The sequence below is a fragment of the Pelodiscus sinensis genome, chromosome 6 (genome assembly GCF_049634645.1).
Source record: "Pelodiscus sinensis isolate JC-2024 chromosome 6, ASM4963464v1, whole genome shotgun sequence".
In the NCBI taxonomy this organism is placed as follows: Eukaryota; Metazoa; Chordata; order Testudines; family Trionychidae; genus Pelodiscus; species Pelodiscus sinensis.
The window spans coordinates 97,977,446-97,995,573 of record NC_134716.1 but is presented as its reverse complement, the minus strand read 5'-3'; the positions used below and the strand labels follow the sequence as shown (position 1 = coordinate 97,995,573).

The following is an 18,128-nucleotide window of genomic DNA, read 5'->3' as shown; positions in this document are numbered from 1 at the left end:
TAAGGAGCAGCTGCTGCTCTGGTTGGTGCCACAAGAGGCGGTAAGAGCAGTGTTCCTTCCTTTTCTACTGAGGCCCCAGGATGAAGCTGCTCCTCAGCTGCTACCCCCCTTTGCTTCCACAGAGGCAACCAATAAGAGCCACCCGGGTGGGGAGACTGGGCTCTGTGACTGGCAGCTCGCTCTGGGAACAGGGTAGTATTCTCGGCATACAGCCCCTAATACCTCTGTCCAACACCTGAGCTATGCCCTACCTGCATACTTTGCCTACCTACTCCATTCCGTGCACATAGCCCCTAGCTATCTCCTGCCTGCACACTGAGATACTCCTCTGACTACACATAGGCCCTAGCCACCCTGTCTGCACATAGTCCCACTTACCCCCTCCCTGCTCACATCTCCTAGTTAACCCCTCCCTGTACCCTAAGCAGTCTTCAGACTTTTTGTGTTAAGTCTCTCCTTGCCCCCAAGTTATAATTTTCGGTTGTGCCCCCCCTCAACCCAGATAGGGTTGGTGGCCTGCTGAGGTGAGTCGGCGGTAGACATGGTGCTCTCTCCCTGGACTCCACCAAGCTGCAGTTGCTCGAGCCCTGCTGGCCCATGACACCTATATCTGAAGGCCCTATCCCTGAGGCTCCACTGGGCCCTGGAATTGTTATAAACATATCGAGGGGGACTCGGAGAGAAGAAAGGTTGAAAGCAACTGACAAAGGTATGTTCAATCAGCCACAAAAGGATTAATGCACATGCAAGATGCCTTCATACTCAGAATCACAGATAAAAATGGGTTGATTTTGATATCTATTCTCATTGCTGACTACAGGTGAGGAAAACAGTCTAATATTTATTTTTGCAGCTATAATATTTTTTGCTTTGTACAAGCAAACACTACAAAGTTATGAAGGCTTAACTACGTTAAGATCAGACAAAAAGGCTCCTTAAAAGGGGATTAAAAAGAACAGTTAGTCTGTGCAGTAACTATAACTCTTCAACATGTGTCTCTGTATAGGTGCTCCACTTCAGGTGCTTATGGTCTATTGAGCCCATGATCAGAGATTTCTAGCTAGCAGTGTCCCTTCGGCACATGCATGTGCCCTTTGCCTCCCCATGACAAATAGTGAGGCTAATCAGGGATGCATGAGTAAACTGCCCTCAGCTCCTTCTCTACCATCTTGCTCACTCCTAACCTATACTCAAGGCACATATAACATTATGGGGTAAATGCAACCTCAATCATGCAACTCCAGCTATGTGAATAACTAGTCAATTTATTAAGGTATCTACACTGCACTGAGTCAATGGAAGAAATTCTCCCACTGATTTATCTTAAGCTTCTCAGTCTGGTGGAGTATCAAAATCGATGGGAGTGCATTTGGCTGTCAAGTTAGTAGGTCTACCGGTCAATTCACTGGTAGCAGAGACCTACTCTTAAGCAGTGTACTCAGTCTAAAAAATCACTGTGGTTCATTGCAGCAAGTAAGTTCATAGGTCTCCGTGGTGCCCAGTGGGACTGCAGGAAGTCCTCATTTGAACAAATGACAATGATACAAAAGGGTCACTACCTTTACACAAACATTGCAGCTGAAGTCGTTTTAAACTTTCTATGTTTTGTTAGGTTTTCAAAATAAAAATAAAATGGGATTCACCTTAGGTTTTTTACAATACCAATCTGGTCTTTATAGTATCTGTTTTCATTTATAGCAAACAATTACATAAATTACGCACGTTTTTGTTGATATAATGAATAAAAATGGGAACTCCTCAACAATGCCAAACATCAGTAGTTTAGAAAGTTTAACTGGTGACTAATGCACTGATGCAATACCACAATGCAGAATTCTTTCAAAATATTTAGGAGTTAGAGATTACTTGTGGAAACCGTAATGTTTCTTAACAAATCAAGTGTTTCAAGGACAGACCACCCAAATATATTATTATAAAAAGATGTTAGTTACGTAATTACATGATAGAACAACACATCTCTACCCTTTGTTTTTTAACAAAATTTATCCACTCTGGAGGATACAAGGTTTACAGCAAAAGAGTGGTTGAATTAATTTTGCTAGCAGTGAACTTCCTTGTGTTCCGATTATTTTGGAAGCATTTTAACTTGAATCATGATAATGTACATATAACACAAGGGAACGGAAACACTACCCCTTTTCTGCATTTGAAATGGCTTTAACTGAGACCACCTACTGTGACAAACTGTATCTAACTCCAGATAAATTTACAAGTAGCATGTTTCTTCAGTCATCTTATACCACTTCATCTTTTTCAAAAGGATGCACATACTGTAGAATTTCACTAATTTGCACACAAATCAGCAACTTCTCCCTCCCTTCCCAGCGAACAATAGAGTGTTGAAACAAGACATACTTACGAAGAACTTTATTTTTTACAAAATATTGGAAAACATTTACTAGTACACTGTGAACGATAATAGATCACATTACCCAATATACACTATGACTTTTTTTATTTATATTTATTTGCTAATTCACAATGGGTCTCCTAGTCATTGTCACAAATGAGTGCTGTACTAGTCTAAAGCTTTTAAATGGTTTCTCTGCTTATATTTAAAGTGTCATTATTAAACCAGAGTGCTATTTTCTTAAAACATAAAGCGTGTAAGTGAGTTATATTATGGTCATGTTTACAGTTCTCTGGTCCCAAAGTTGTACACGTAGATATGATACATATCTCACAGGAAAATATTTAATTGTCTCACTAAAATTATATTCACTATGAAAGAGCAAAATATTGAAAGTAACGACTTTGTACTTCATTAACCATCTTGGTGTTGTGTGTCCACCATCATTTATATAATACAGCTAAGGCTAGTAAGGGTATCCTCTAAATCTGATGAGAAAACATTCCTTGACAACCCACGGGACAAAGACAACACACTAAAAGACACATGAATTTCAAGTTACATAATCCTAATAGTGGATCTGAAATATCTTATCTAATGACTGAAGAGGACGACAGAAAAAAACGAGGCAATGGCACTATCAGAGAAAGCAGAACATGAGTTTAAGAGAAATTCACTTCATTCTATCTTCATTTTGGGGTGAGTTTTTTATTTATATTTTCTTCTGGAGTTGTTACATATGGTTGTTTTGCTTTGGTCTGACAATCTTCAGTGAATGATTTCTGCGCTTTGTCAGTAGCAGCTCCACTGGTGTACTTTTACATGAACCTGATTTTGAAGATAGAAGCTTTATCTGAAAGTCATCTACTGTATACAGAAACTTCCTTTTAGCTCCTACCCACACTATACCTGTTTAAATCAGATGTCTCAAACTTAGTCTCCAAAAAAGGATCTACTTTCACTTTCAATTGTGCCCCACAGAATATCAATGACAAACTGTTCCTGATTCCTGTTAAAGATGGAAATTGCTTTGGCCCAATCACTAAGGTACATATAGACTGGTGGGTATTTCCAGGATACCAGAGGTATCCTGGAAAAATTCTACCACATCCAGGGAACGCGTTTGCTCTTCCGCTTTTTTTGCGGAAGAGCAAACACGTTCTTTCAGGGAGCCCTGTATATCTCGTTCTATGAGGAATAAGGGCTCCCCTGAAAGAGGAGGCTTTTCTGCCATTTGGTCCCATCTAGACAGGGCCAAATGGCAGAAAAGCCTCTTCCAGAAAAGCAATCAGAAAAATCTATGCAAATTATGGAGCTCAATTTGTGTAGCATTTTCCAATAAAAGAGACCTAGCCTAAGTGAACAAAACAAAAGATTTACATAGAGAACCAGTATTTTAGTCTTGACTTGTAAATGGAGGGGGGAATTGTTAGTAGAGGATAAGTAATTATTTATTAGAGTGCAGGAAGATGGGCAGATGCTGGATATTAGAGCTTGATGTGAAAATACTAATGCTGTGCAGACAGTTAACTTTCCTAGAACAACTCATTTTTAGGTCATTAGCTGCATCGCAGAAAAATAAACTTTTTTGTGTGTTTTTTTTTTACTGAACATGAGTGTGCCTATTGTACATACTGCAGGTCCTCTGGAACATGTAAAAAAAAACCTGCTAATGAAGTCAAGTGGTTACTCCAATTTCATTAGAAGAGGAAGCCATGAGCCATGAATGCAGTTAGAGAAATTTTATAAAGTTAAAGGTAAGGCAAAAATAAAGTTTGGTGATACAAGTGCTTAAAGTCTGACACTTCTGATTGCTAACGTCATATGCAATATGATGTTAGCAGACAATGACTTCATATTATTGTAATGTGAAATTATGTTATACAGGCCGTCCTCACTATAAATCCAAGGTACATTCCAAAAAACTTCGGACTTGTAGCCAAACAACTTAAAGTGGGAATTTTTTCCCCACAGCTGACTTCCATTTGCACATATTGGAGGTTTTTTTGCACGACTTCAGAGTGGGGAATAGGAGGACTTATGATGCATCAGTTCCTACAAGCATCAACGACTTTAGTATGGAATGGATATATACCGGCGGTGATTTATAGCATGGATGCCCCGAACAGAAGAGTGAAAGCAAGGATTCCTAGTTACTTTCAAAAGGCATTTAGAATAAATTCTACTGTCAATTCTTGAGATGATGCTCTCAAATCAGGTGAGAATTTAATGGGGGCATGGGGCAGGAGGTGCAAGAAAAAGAAGGAAGGTGGTTATCAAAATGTAATCCCAGCACTGGTGAGTTGCAAAACTTCAGGATTTACAGTGAGGTCTAGTACTTGGACAAGTGTATTTGTAATAATCGATATTGTAATTTTCAATGCTGCATGAAATGTTTCATATAGAGTTTTTTAAAGGTACAGACCAGAAGTCTTAAAAGCTGTCTTCCTAAATCATATTTAGTTCCCTAAAAATCAAAGTAGTCTGATTTACAGAGATGTTAAGCACTCTGCTCCCAATGATGTCCTTCCACTGCACTTTGTCAGGTCAGTTTCATTGTTTTATTGATAAAGTCCTCCTTAGGATCTTTTACAGTAATAACAAAAGCCAGATTTAAATTGTATGTTCAGAGAATTAGAAACACAGCGGTTGGAGGTGGACGTCAGAATGGGGATGGCACAGAAGGCAAGTTACCATGCCAGAGAAGAGAGGATACAATAAACCTTAGGAGCAGTAGACAGGAAGGATCCATAGAGTAACACACAACAGATAGTATCAGAGGGGTAGCTGTGTTAGTCTGGATCTGCAAAAGCGACAAGGAGTCCTGTAGCACATTATAGACAAACAGATGTATTGGTGCATAAGCTTTTATGGGCAAAGACCCACTTCATCAGATGCATGTAGTAGAAATATCCAGAGGCAGGTATAAATATGCAGGCCAGAAACAGGCTAGAGATAATGAGGTTAATTCAATCAGAGAGGAGGAGGACCACTTCTAGCAGCTGATCTGGAGGTGTGAATACCAAGAGAGGAGAAGCTGCTTTTGTAGTTAGCTAGCCATTCACAGTCTTTGTTTAATCCTGAGCTGATGGTGTCAAACTTGCCAATGAACTATAGCTCAGCAGTTTTCTCTATTCTATGGAATCTGGTCTTGAAGTTTTTTTGCTGCAGGATGGCTACCTTGAGATCTACTATTGTGTATGTCCAGGGAGATTGAAGTGTTCCTCTACAGGTTTTTGAATATTGCCATTCCTAATATCTGATTTGTGTCCATTTATTCTTTTACGTAGTGACTGTCCAGTTTGGCCGATGTATATAACAGAGGGGCATTGTTGGCGCATGATGGTATATATTACATTGGTAGATGTGCAGGTGAATGAACCAGTGATGGTGTGGCTGATCTGGTTAGGTCCTGTGATAGTGTTGCTGGTGTAAATTCTTTTATTCATAAAAGAATAGATGGACACAAATCATAACTGGTACATCCTGGCCTAAAGGCTAAAGCTAAAATAAGGATTTATCGCAGGCTGGTAACCCTCTCACTTTGGATTGAGGACCCAGGCCAAGCTACTTGAGATGTGATTGTCCTTTAATGCCTTTCCATAATTCCCCATATGCTCAGAAAGACCAACAATTTCTCCCAGAATTCACTGGGAAAGAACAGGAGTGGCACAACGAGCAATTCCATATGTCAAGAAGTCCTAGTGAGACATAAAGCTAATATAGGATGAGTGAGGATACATTAATTTCAAGTGTGGTTTGGTAGTGGCTTGGCAGTATAGCTTAAACACCCAGATTAAGCTAACCAGGTGCTCAATTCTGGATTCTAATCAGAACTATCTTTGCAATGAAAATATATTCCCAGAGAGTAATCTGGGCAGTCATGGCTAGGACTGAAATATGAGTTCAGTTGGTACAATAAATGATATTTTTAGATATTCCACTAGTGTGTCCAAGAGAAGCTATTGAAACAAATTAACATTGCTTAAAAAAAAAGGGATTACAAGAAAACTGATGCACCCTAACTCCATAGAGGTTATTTGGGCAGTTGAAGCAAGAGCTGGAAAGCACACTTTAACTCGTATAAGGACTGAAGTAAGAGTACTGCCAGAGAATGTGATTTGGAACAATGCTTGGAATATAAAATATTCATCTGTTTTGCAAAAGAAAGAATCAGAAGCACATCAACATACTCAGTGATTTTAATCTTGCCTATTAAGCAAAGACACTGATAGTTAACAGATGCCTTTATTTGCAAAAGATTTCAGCGTTTACCAGTCTACATTACAAATCTTCCTTATCTGGATTGCAACCTGTGTCGTAATAGGAAAGAATAGTAAAATAAAAACTATATCGAAAATATGGCATTTGTCCCAGCAATTCAAGGTTACTTATTGCCAAAATATATTTAATTAGTGTTTTGATAACACCATCCTCCAATTTCCAAGAAAAGTCAGAACAAAAAATCATTTGTATCTAGACTATGGGCTGTAACCTCAACAATTAAAACCACTCATTTAAATGTCTAGTTGTCATTTTTAGACCAAAGCTATTTTTTAAATAGTTGCTTTAAAGTATACCATAGTATATTGAAGAAAAATCTAGTCTTTTATAAATTGTGTATAAACAGAATAGATCTGACTCATTGATGCTTTGCTCCCCTTCCAGTTGGCACTGTATAAACACAGTAAGACAGCACAAATATAAAAGAAAACATATTAGGAGGAAACATAGGAGGAAAAGAGATGCAGTGACCAGCAACCAGCTACTTGAATGACTACTTTAAATCTCTAAGTCCATACCTCTGCCAAATTTAAAGTGAATCAATGATCAGAAACAGTGAACTTTTCCAAAGAATGAGTGATCCTTATCTATGGAGTTTCAGCAGCAATATGGTCATTGCAAAGAAAAGTGCTTGTAAATTTAAAAAAACAAACCAAACTTATTTTCATTCTTGAGCACAAATCAGGTTGAAAGAGAGCCCAGATTTCTATGCTGGAGCAAGATGTATTAACTTTTATGTAAATAAAAACATTGTGAAAGGATAGCTATTCCACACAGGACAAGAGGAGGTTAAGGTAGCCAGGTAGGCCTATTAATTCCCCAGGCTGCACCTGGAGGGAAAGCCAGAGAACAGATTAAAAGCAGCCTATACTGCCAGAAAAGTGGACTGCCACTGGGAAAGGGCAGTCACTCACTGGGGAAGAAGAGTTTGGAGCTGGTACACTTAGAGCAAGGAGGAACCATCAGGAATTGTAAGTAGTCCAGGGAAAGAACAGTGAGGATTAGGAGAACTGCTGGGTGTAGGGTTCCTGGACTGGAACCTGGAGTACCGGGCAGGCCTGAGTTCCCCTACCTGCCACTGAGGGTGTGGCATATAACAGATGCAGCTCAGCAAATATAAAGACTGCTTGGGTCACTGCAGTGGTGACAGAGAATTGAAGGACTGTACCCCAGAAGGAGGAACTCTGAGTGACTTAGTGGGAGGGCTGTGTCACAAGCTGTTGCTGCAGTTCCTGGGCCAGAGAAAGAGGAGGTGTAACAGTGTGCAAACTGCAGAAGAGGGCATCAATCTTGAGATCTAATCCCCACAGTGAACAGGAGGAGATGCCAAACAAGCAGTTCACTCGTCACAGGCATAGCTAAATATTTATAATATAAAAACATTTTAACATCAAGTGCCTTATATATTTAGCAGCACCATTATGGCACAGGAGGAAATGGAGATACAACGGGGGAAGGCTGGTGAAGAAGTAGAGAGAATACATTGACATTTTAGGAACTGCTCAAAACTAATCATGGAAATACTGAAGGCTGGTTTTGTTACAAAAATATATATTTGGATGGTGGAAAAAGGTTTGATGATGTGATAGGGAATCTCTACATCCTGGTATACAGCAGTGGTAGCCAGGATGGTGACAATGACAGTGCGTTAATTTTCCTGACTCACAAAATGCTTGAGCAAATTGACTGAGACATGCAGATGAATGAATGGCACACATGGAATGGTGCCAATCTGCAAGCTACAGCTTTATTAAATATATACTGGGGAAAATATAAAAAGGACCATATTGAGAAAGACCAATGGTCCCTCTAGCCCAGTGTCCAGTCTTCCAACAGTGCCAGATAATTCAAAGGTGAATGAATAAATCAGGGCAATTATAGAATGATCCATCCTGTCATTCAGTCCCATTTTCTGCAGCCAGAGGCTTAGGAACATACAGAACATGTCAGTTGTGTTCCTAGCCATCTTGCTAATAATCACTGATGGACTTATCTTCCATGAAGATAGCTATTTTTTTTCTTTGGAGGCCAGCTAAACGTTTGGCCTTCATTTTGGCAATGAGTTGCACAGGTTGACTATGTGTTGCATGATGAAATACTTTCTCATGCTCATTTAAAACCCAGTACCTATTAATTTTCATTGTATGATTCCTGGAGCTTGGCAATTGAAGGGGTAAATATTGATATCATTTATAATATAATACTTCCTTATTACTTTCCCCAAACCAATCATGATTTTATAGCCTTCTGTCATATTTCTGCATCATATCTCCCCACTTACTCAACATTCTTCTAAACTGAACACTACTAGTCTTTTAAGTTTTTCCTTGCACCCTGTTCCATACACCCAATCATTTCTATTGTCCTTCTATGCCAATTTTCCAATTCTCATATATCTTTTTTTGAGCAACATGCATATTGGAGGTGTGGGCGTACTTTGGATTTATGTAGTGATATTATGATATTTTCCTAAAAGTTTCCTAATATTCTGTTACCTTCTTTGACTGCTACAGCATATTAAGCAGATTATTTAGAAAACTATCCAGGACGACTCCAAAATCTTTTTTTGAATGGTAACAGCTAGTTTAGTCCCTGTAATTTTTATAGTTGGAATTATGTTGTCTAATATGCATTATTTTGCACTTATCAACACTGACCTTCATCTGCCATTTTGTTGTCTCAGTCACCTAGTGTAGTGTGATTCCTCTGTAAATCTTTGCAGTCTGTTTTGGATTTAACTATCTTGATGAGCTATATGTAGTTCTAAAGATTGTTTCAACAACAGAAGTCCTATAAAAGATATAACCTTCCCCTTGTCTCTCAATGATCTTGAGTAACTTTGTATTGTTTGCATATTTTGCATTCCCTCTTCCATATCTTTTATAAATATATTCAATGACACAAATCCCAATATAGATCCTTGGGAGACCCAAGTATTTACCTCTCTCTGTGCTGGAAACTGACAACTACCTTTTGTTTCCTATCTTTTGCCCAGTTATTGGTCCATGAGAAGACCTATTCTCTTACTCCATGACTGCTTACTTTGCTTAAGGGCCTTTGCTCTGTGATTTTGTCAAAGGCTGAAAGCCTAAGTACACTATGTTCAATGGATCACACTCTTGTCCACTTATTTATTGACAGCCTCAAAGAATTCTAATAGATTGGTGAGGCATGATTTTCCTTTACAGAAGTCATGTTGACTCTTCTCCAACACACTGTGGTCATCTAGATGTCTGATAATTCTGTTCTTTACTAAGGATGCTACAAAGCAAACCCTCCTAGGCCAGGTATTCAATTGGTTCCAGGGTGTACCAACACAAACAGAATAACAACTTGGGATAAACTTTAGGTCCCTTATCTCTTAAGATGAAGATCCAACAGTGAAATTGAGAGTCTTATTTACCTCAGGGAGTTGCTCATTTTACCTTTTTTCTTTACTGGCCACATGGGAATGAGTCAATAGTCTTAACCTCATACGAACTTTCAAATTTCATTGCTTTCAACCCAAGTGTGCCTCCAGGAGTCCATGAGAGGCAAAAAAAACCCCCAAACAAAAACAACAACAAAACAAACAAAAAACCCCAATGGATTTCATAGCACTTTGGCCCTAAGAAAAATAAATCCTTTCTGATCCCTAAAAACAAGTGACCAGTCACCTCTGTAGCATTGTAAGAGGTTTCTTACAGATCAAACTACAACCAGGGGAAGAAAGAGTGGAGCAGCTGATTGGAAAGTAAGATGTTTTTGAAAAGCCCAAGCTAGCTTAAATGGTGGGGGACAGATATTTGGCCGTCAACTGACCCCATCACCTTCTTTGCCCAGTCAATAGGTAAGCAGAGGTTCAAACGACTTCTCTCTTCCCTGCTATCTGGTCAAAGTGCTTCCCTGATGAAGGTCTTGGTGAGAGAGCTTTGCCAAATGTCTCTCAAAGAATAAATGTCCAAAAGTGGTAGCAGCTTGTCCATTACAATTACTCATTAACAAAAAATATGAGAGTTTATATATGGACTCTAAATAAGATTGTGGGTTGTTTTAACAAATGTCTACCAGTATCTTGTAAACTCCTTATTTACTGGTTAAACAAAATGTTCACATTACTATTTTCTTCATCTTGTACTTTTTTTAAATGAATAATTTTACACATGTTTATAGTTCCTGCTACCCACGGGGCAATTTAGGATGTTAACCATGATGGTGTTTAGCATTAAATACAGCTTATTCTCCATTTCCATAATCCTGTGGAAACTCCTCCGCTTCACATCTGCAGGACTGGAGGACAGCCAGTGTCACGGCTATTCTTCGCAGAATCATTCCTCTATGTAAATAGAGACTGCAATGTAGAAGAAAATTCTGACCGTATCTTACTGGAATGGAAGTTGATGGAATTTGATGCTAGTCCAATAGCCCATCTGAAATGCACTAGAAACCTCATTCCATTTCTTAAAGATCTCAATCAATAATATCAGAACTAGCAACCTCACTTGTAGACTCATTTCACCTACAGAAATTGTCCTTCAAGATCAGGGTTGACACGCATGGCTCAGTCAACATGGATGTCTACAAAACATCTACATGCTGTACTGCTGTGTGCAGAGGACTTCAACTAGGACCGATTATCACACTTTTCCAGAGCCCTAAATACAGATTAAAACAATGTATTCTTGTATAAAGAGATGGATCCCAGGCCCAATGACCTTAGGGTCAGAAAAGTCTACTTTACACAGATAACATTTTACAATAGACTTAACTCAGGGGAGGGGAGGAAGGACTAGAACCTCATTTTTTTTAGCAAAGCTATAATCCACTGCTGTTATTGCACTCAGATTTTATAGTTATAGGGTCCAAAAAAGTAATGAGATAAAAATTGATGGGTTTGCTATCAAAATGGTGTCTTTAAGAGACATTGAGCCAAATTGTCAACTTAATGGCAGCCCCCATCACTACATCTAAACACAGGCAGTTCCAGATTTATGTAGACTCCCACTCTTCCCAACTGTTACATCTTAAATGTTTCCCCAGACTATTGACTTATTTTGCTTTCTGACAGCACAATACAAAAAAGCTTGTTTAGAGAGCCTACGTTTTTTCAATCTAGATTAATTTTCATACTGTTTGTGTTTATTACTTTCTTCTCCAAGACTATCATATTGCAGGCTGTATCTGCTGCTCCATTCTACCAGATGCTACAAATCACAGGGGTATATTTTGACTATTTTTTTTGTCATGTGAATAAGAGAAACAAACATTTTACCAGGCCCCTTGCTTCATCTTTGTTTTTCACACTTTTATTTTAACATCTTCAAATTGTATTCAGAGTACTCTGTATTTGAATAATTCTCTTACTTCATTTTAGAATAAGAATTCTATTTTAAATGTATTAAACCAATTTTGGACAAATAATAATTATCCTTTTTTGCCTTTATGCATAAAAAAGCATGCACCCTGAGGCCCTTTATTCAGTGTTTACTTTATGGTAAAGATTAGAGGCCCCATTTGAGATGGGATCCCAAAATGTAAGGTGGTATAGATACCTATTAAGAAGAGTTCCTACCCCCAAAGAGTTTATAAATCTAGAACTTCACTCTGATCGACTTGGAGGATGATGCAATGCTTGTCCTGAGGGAATTCTGCAATTCTTGCATGTGGAGCCATAATGAAAGTGCAGAATTCCCCCAGGATTGAAATTCGACCTTTGCTATTTAACCCTTTTATAAGTAGTGAACATATCCATTTGAAAATATAGCACCAGGAATAATCCTCCTTTACTCAAGTTCAAATGGATATAGGGTATAATTTTGAAAAGCATTTAAATATTTTAAGACACTCTAGAGTTCCAGAAAAAGAATCTGAAACTTATATTCTTAATTACATGTAAATCATTTTTGAAAAGGGAATGGTGGTGTTTTGCACTCTTTTCCCTCTAATGCCTGCTCTATGTCTAATTTCTATGACTATGTAAATATAGCCCTTGGAATCATAGAATCATAAAATACTAGGACTGGAAGGGACCTCGAGAAGTCATCGAGTCCAGTCCCCTCCCCTCATGGAAGTGAAGTTCAAACAGGGGTTTTATATAAACAGTAAAATGAGCTGTTTGTAAGAAGATACTTTTCCTTCAGCATGTAGGCATTACCAATATTCTACTGATTCCACCCACAATATTACGCAAGAGTTCCAGGTCACATCAAAGAACAAAATATGTTAAAATAAATTAAAAATTGCATTTTGTTGCCAATGCTACTAAAGCTCTAACATGGAGTAATGATGGAAAAGTTTCTAGAATTAATGTCTACGTACTGTAGTAGTTTTATCACTGACATTGTGTAGTTCTATTTTTTAAACTTTCAAAATACAACCAATTATAATATTTTTAGGTCTTTGTATCCTCTTTTTGTAATGATTCGCTTGAGTTACTTTCCATTCATTAACCATGATACTTTAATGTATTCAGTGTAGGTAGGGCTATTCAAATATCAGTGTTTCAAGATGCTTAAAAATGCAATTAGAAACAGACAATATTATTTAGATAAATGTCTAATAGTTGGAAGCAATGAAGAAGCATTATTCAAAGTAATCTTGATTTTCAGTCTCAGAGGGGTAGCCGTGTTAGTCTGTAACTTTAAAAACAGAGTAGTCCTGTGGCACCCTAGAGACTAACAAAAATAAATAATATGACCTTTTGTGTGCAAAACACACTTCATCAGATGAGTTGAAGTGGAAATAACAGAATCCAAGATATATATATATATATATATATATATATATATATATATATATATATATATAAACAGCAAAAGAACTATCTGTCAATTGTAGGACCAGTGTTAATGAAGCCAGTTAACTGAGTTGAATGTGTCCCAGTTGATCTAAAAATGCAGATATTAAAGGCATCTAAAAATGCAGATATTAAAGGCAGGGGAAATTGGCTTTGTAGTGCATTAACCAGTTAATGTCATTATTCAAGCCCAGGGTAATAATGTCAAATTTGTAGATTAATTCCAGTTGTGATTAATCTGAATGGTGAGAGAAAAATTTGGTGCATGAGGAGATGAAGTGAGATCCCAGAATATAAAACAAAATACTACTTTTGTTTAATAAATTAGAAAATATGCTCTTAATTATTTCACGTACAGTATGCCATTAACATGACAATTTTATATCCTTTTTCCAAACAAGGTAATCTTAGCTTGTTTATTAATGTATGAACAACCTAGTTATGTATTAAAATTAAAAAAAGAGTTTTATTGGTAGTTCCAGTTAACTATGATATTTCTGGGATTTAACTGCCCGGTAAGTTGCATTTGTATACATTACTGCATAGTCACAAATACCAAATATATAGTTCAACTTTTTTTTCTCTCCATGGAGCTGTAAGATTGTTTAATAAGCTACACTTGCTTGGGTCTGCATCATATCAACTATACCATAGACACATTTTTTTCCTTAAAATGAAAGTAGTTCTTTCAAATGTAGTAGTTGGAGTTATTCAAATCACATCTCTGAGACTGTCAAGAAGGATGCCAATACCATTTAGTTTTTTAAAAATTCACCTGAGCAGTGATCGGGCATTGACCAGGCAATGGCAGCTGTAGGAAAGATGTGAGCTCTTTAAATTGAAAGGGCTGGTGTGTTCCTGGCTCTCAGGCAATGTTTTACCAATGGGGGCCAGGAGCTGTGAGCCCTTTCAGTTGTTTCTATTGAAAGGGCTCCCGCAAGCCCTTTTAATAGAAGCAGCTGAAAGGGCTCGCAGGTCCTGTGACTCTAGAATGTTGCCTGGGAGCCGGCAGGCAACTGTTTCTATTTAAAAGGCTCGTGCCTTCCCCACAGCTGTCAGGCAACCACCACAGGGAAGGCACAAAAAGAGCTCTCACATCCCGGCTCCCAGGCAAAGTGCTAGCAGCAAGGCTGGAGCAGCGAGCTCTTTAAACTGCAGCAGTTGAATGGTCCCACAGCTCCAACCCCTCACTAACACGATGCCTGGGAGCCGTAGGAGAGACACAAGCCCTTTCAACTCCTGCTATTTAAAGGCCCCACCCCTTCTGTCCAAGGCCCAAGACCACTTCAAAATGTTTTGCCCGCCCCTGCTGTACCATCTGTAAGTCCTCGCAATTGACCAGGACCCAAGTGTTAGGTTCCGTATAAACTGAACAAAAACAACTTGCATCAAAGAATTTATAATCTACTATATATTTGAGAGAGTTTGTTTGTTCAAGAACTACTTCTAAACGGTAAGAGCTAGGACCACCAAATTTGGTAAACAGCTTCCTCTTGTAACTTAATGAAAGGTAAGGGTTTGGAAGTGCCAGGAAAATGGGAATGTGTCTCATAAAACCATATAAAAAAAGAGACTGGCTGGCTGGGGGCATCTCCTTCCTCTGTCTGTGACCAGCCCAGCCTTGATCCTTCCCTCTCCTCCCCCCCCCCCCCCCCAGGTATCCTTTAGGGAGGCTGGAGGGGGCGGGGAAGGTGGCTGAAGCTTCCTTCTCCTCTCTCTCTCTTCCCACAATTCATACAGGAACGTTGCTGGCTGTTCCCCTTCATCAGAGAGCAAGGGAAAAGTTCAGGTTGCTAAGTTCCTCACACTGGCTGGGGAGCGCAGAGTGCAGATGAACCTGGACCAGCCTCAGCTGGGGGACATGCACCTCACTCCCGGCTGAGCCTCATGGAGATGCAGCATCCATGGATAGGCTCTTCCCACGTGGCACTAAGCTGCTGCAGTGAGAGGTCTAAGATATTCCTCTTCCCGGGGCAGCCTGCATATTGAGCCTCTCATCCCTAGTCCCAACCCAGAGTAATGATTTAAATGAAGAAAAACAAAACCCAAGATTTACCCAAGCAATGCCAGGTAAATCTTCTAGTCTATCTATAAAATGTAGATAAATTGGAGAGTACAAGGAAACAATGAGACAGTAATAGCAAGAAAAGCAGTCTCAGCACACTAGCCCCCTAACAGTTAAGTTCTTTCTAAGCCTCATGAAAAAGGAGTTTATAGGAGAAATCTGAAGGAGGCTAATGAGGTAGCTTTGCAGACACCGGGATTTCAACCAAAGTCTGAAGAACAATATGGGCAAAAGCTAAAACATGTTTGTTTGAAAAACAAGCGGACGATGGAGGTTGACATCATGGACTACACTGAGACAACACATTTCACACAAGCCGTGTAGTGCTAATTATTTAGATAAATAAATACATCCTGCTACCATCAACTGAATCTTGATTTCAAAAAAAGTCAGGTCAAGCCTCTACATTCCAATTCCATGTTTTGTTAGTCTTTGAAGTGCTACCAGACTATTTGTTGTTTTTAAAGTTCATCTTAAACTAGTCACTTCCCTTGTCTATGCAAGGACAAAAGATTGTTCCATCTGTGGGCCAACATGGTGAAGATTGCTTACAGGGTGTAATACCAATCTATGCTGATGGGCAAAATAGAAAGATACATAAACAATTTTGAGAGTTTATAGTGGTAAACAATGTCTCCAGAGTATTTTTATTTGACTCAAGTGTGGTGAAGTTAAATTAGTTGAATGGGAGGCTGTTTCATCTCAGCTGTGTGAGCATTACTTTACAGTCAGAGACTCTCAGTTCTGACTTAGGAATTAGTTGCCGCACTGAGCCACAAAACTCTTAATGTAACTTGGGAGCAGAGTTGAATGTAAATGCAATTCTACGATCCCTAGATTACCAGCTGTATCATTGTTTTGACTATTACCAAATGTTTACTCTGCTTGGCTTTTCCAAACCAGAAGTAGTATATCCTGTTAGTCTAAGAGAGGGGGAAAAAGGGTTCACTACATCAGGAATCCCCAATTAGAAAACCACTGGGAAACAAAGATGTTCTTCACCTTTCATTTCCATTTATATAGTTTTCAGTCTCTCCTCTCTCTCCTTCTCCTCACCCATGTTGTCCCTCTACTGCATCAATCTCCCCAGAACTCAATCAAGACACGAGTAGATATCCAACTTGATTTACAAAGGAATAGGGAGGGTTGGAAAGGCAAAGTGTATAACTGAGAACTATCAGGAGAAAGAACCCAATAAAAATATAATTGCATTAGTGCAGACTAATAATTTGTAAAGGCTTCAAGTCATACACAAACAACGTTCTATTTGTGTAAAATCGGTGCATGTTCTTCACAGCCATAACATTCCCTTTAACTTAGAGAACATTGTAGCATTAACATACACAAAAGTTTTTTATTCAAAAGAGTAAAAAAAACTCAGTTACCATAGCTATTTTAACAGTAGTTTTATAAAAAATAATTCATAAAATGCTATTAAAATGCTTAGCTTTCATTTCTGTGTTCAATGTAGTTCATTTTGATTATGCTATTAATTTTATCTGCTTTGAGTGAACAAATTCTTCATATTTTTAAAGACTACTGAAATGTTAATTTTTTCCCCAGAGTTTTCTTTAAAAATTTAGCTGGCTGCTGTTTTATAATTTGTCACCTTTTGTCTTCTTTCAGCGGTATGCCATTAAGTCTTTAATTTGGTGTTTCCTGTTGTCTGCAGTAGGATATATGCCGTTTAAAATCCAAAGGATTGCAGACATAGATGGTGGGTAAAAACCTGTGAACCATAAGTAAATTCTTATAAGGAACATACAAAAAAAAAAGATTGTTCTTCAGTCAGACTTAAGCCATTACTTTCTTCAAAAGAAGAAAAGACACAAGTTAAGAAAAAGCACCGCCAAAGACCTTCTGCCCAAACGTGCATCTCCATGAAGTTTCCTGCTGAGTGCATATGAATGCACTGCGATCTGGGAAAAGGATCCAAATAGGATTTCAAACATCCAAAAATTTTAACTCAAACATTTAGGTATTTCACCATGCTGCTATTCATTCATTCACTGATTTTTTTTGTCTTAGTTTAAAGAGATGCTAAACAAAAGGAGACGAGCTCTACATGTATTTACATTCCAAAACTAAGCTCCCCTCACCACCCCCTAGTCTGTCATCCCTTCATAGCTAAACAAACCGTAAAGTCTACGTTTCAAAGAACACTAACAAACATGGTAAGTGAAAAGTTTCTCTTAAAGAAATTTTAAGCCATTATAACTCCTTATGTTGTTTTGACTATGAACAGCACACATTCAGATAATACACGCAGACTAAACTAGCCGAGGCATGGGATAAGTTTCTTTACAATTTTGGCTCTAGTAAGCCAGTGTTTTACTATTTTGGCTTTGTTCTTTGATAACACTTAGTCTTTTGTATCTCATCACCAAGATATATTGGTATATACATTATACACTTCAGAATAATTTGGCACATATTAAAATGCATAATACATATTCAAAAGTGTAAAGCAGTGAAAACAATTATAGCAACTATAGCAGAGAAGCTCTCAGCTGAAATCCTAAAGAATCACTGCAGTTCTGTTGCATGGGGGAGGGGAGCAGACCATGTAGAGACTACAGAAGGGGGCCTCTACAATGCCTTGCATACCACACAGTACTACAGTGGTCTTTTCT

At 38.4% G+C, this 18,128-nt stretch overlaps 1 protein-coding gene across 8 annotated transcripts in view; it reads right to left on the bottom strand.

Annotated features, from left to right (window-relative positions):
- ARL15 (ARF like GTPase 15) overlaps window positions 1-18,128 on the bottom strand; it is a 301,461-nt gene that overhangs the window by 67,427 nt on the left and 215,906 nt on the right. Inside the window, exon 8 of one of the 8 annotated variants that reach the window (XR_012904920.1) lies at window positions 13,431-17,224. The exons of the other annotated variants lie outside the window; for them this stretch is intronic. The gene's annotated coding sequence lies outside the window, so the exon portion shown is untranslated. Of the gene's footprint in view, window positions 1-13,430; window positions 17,225-18,128 lie in introns of those variants that run through there. 8 annotated transcript variants of the gene reach the window in all.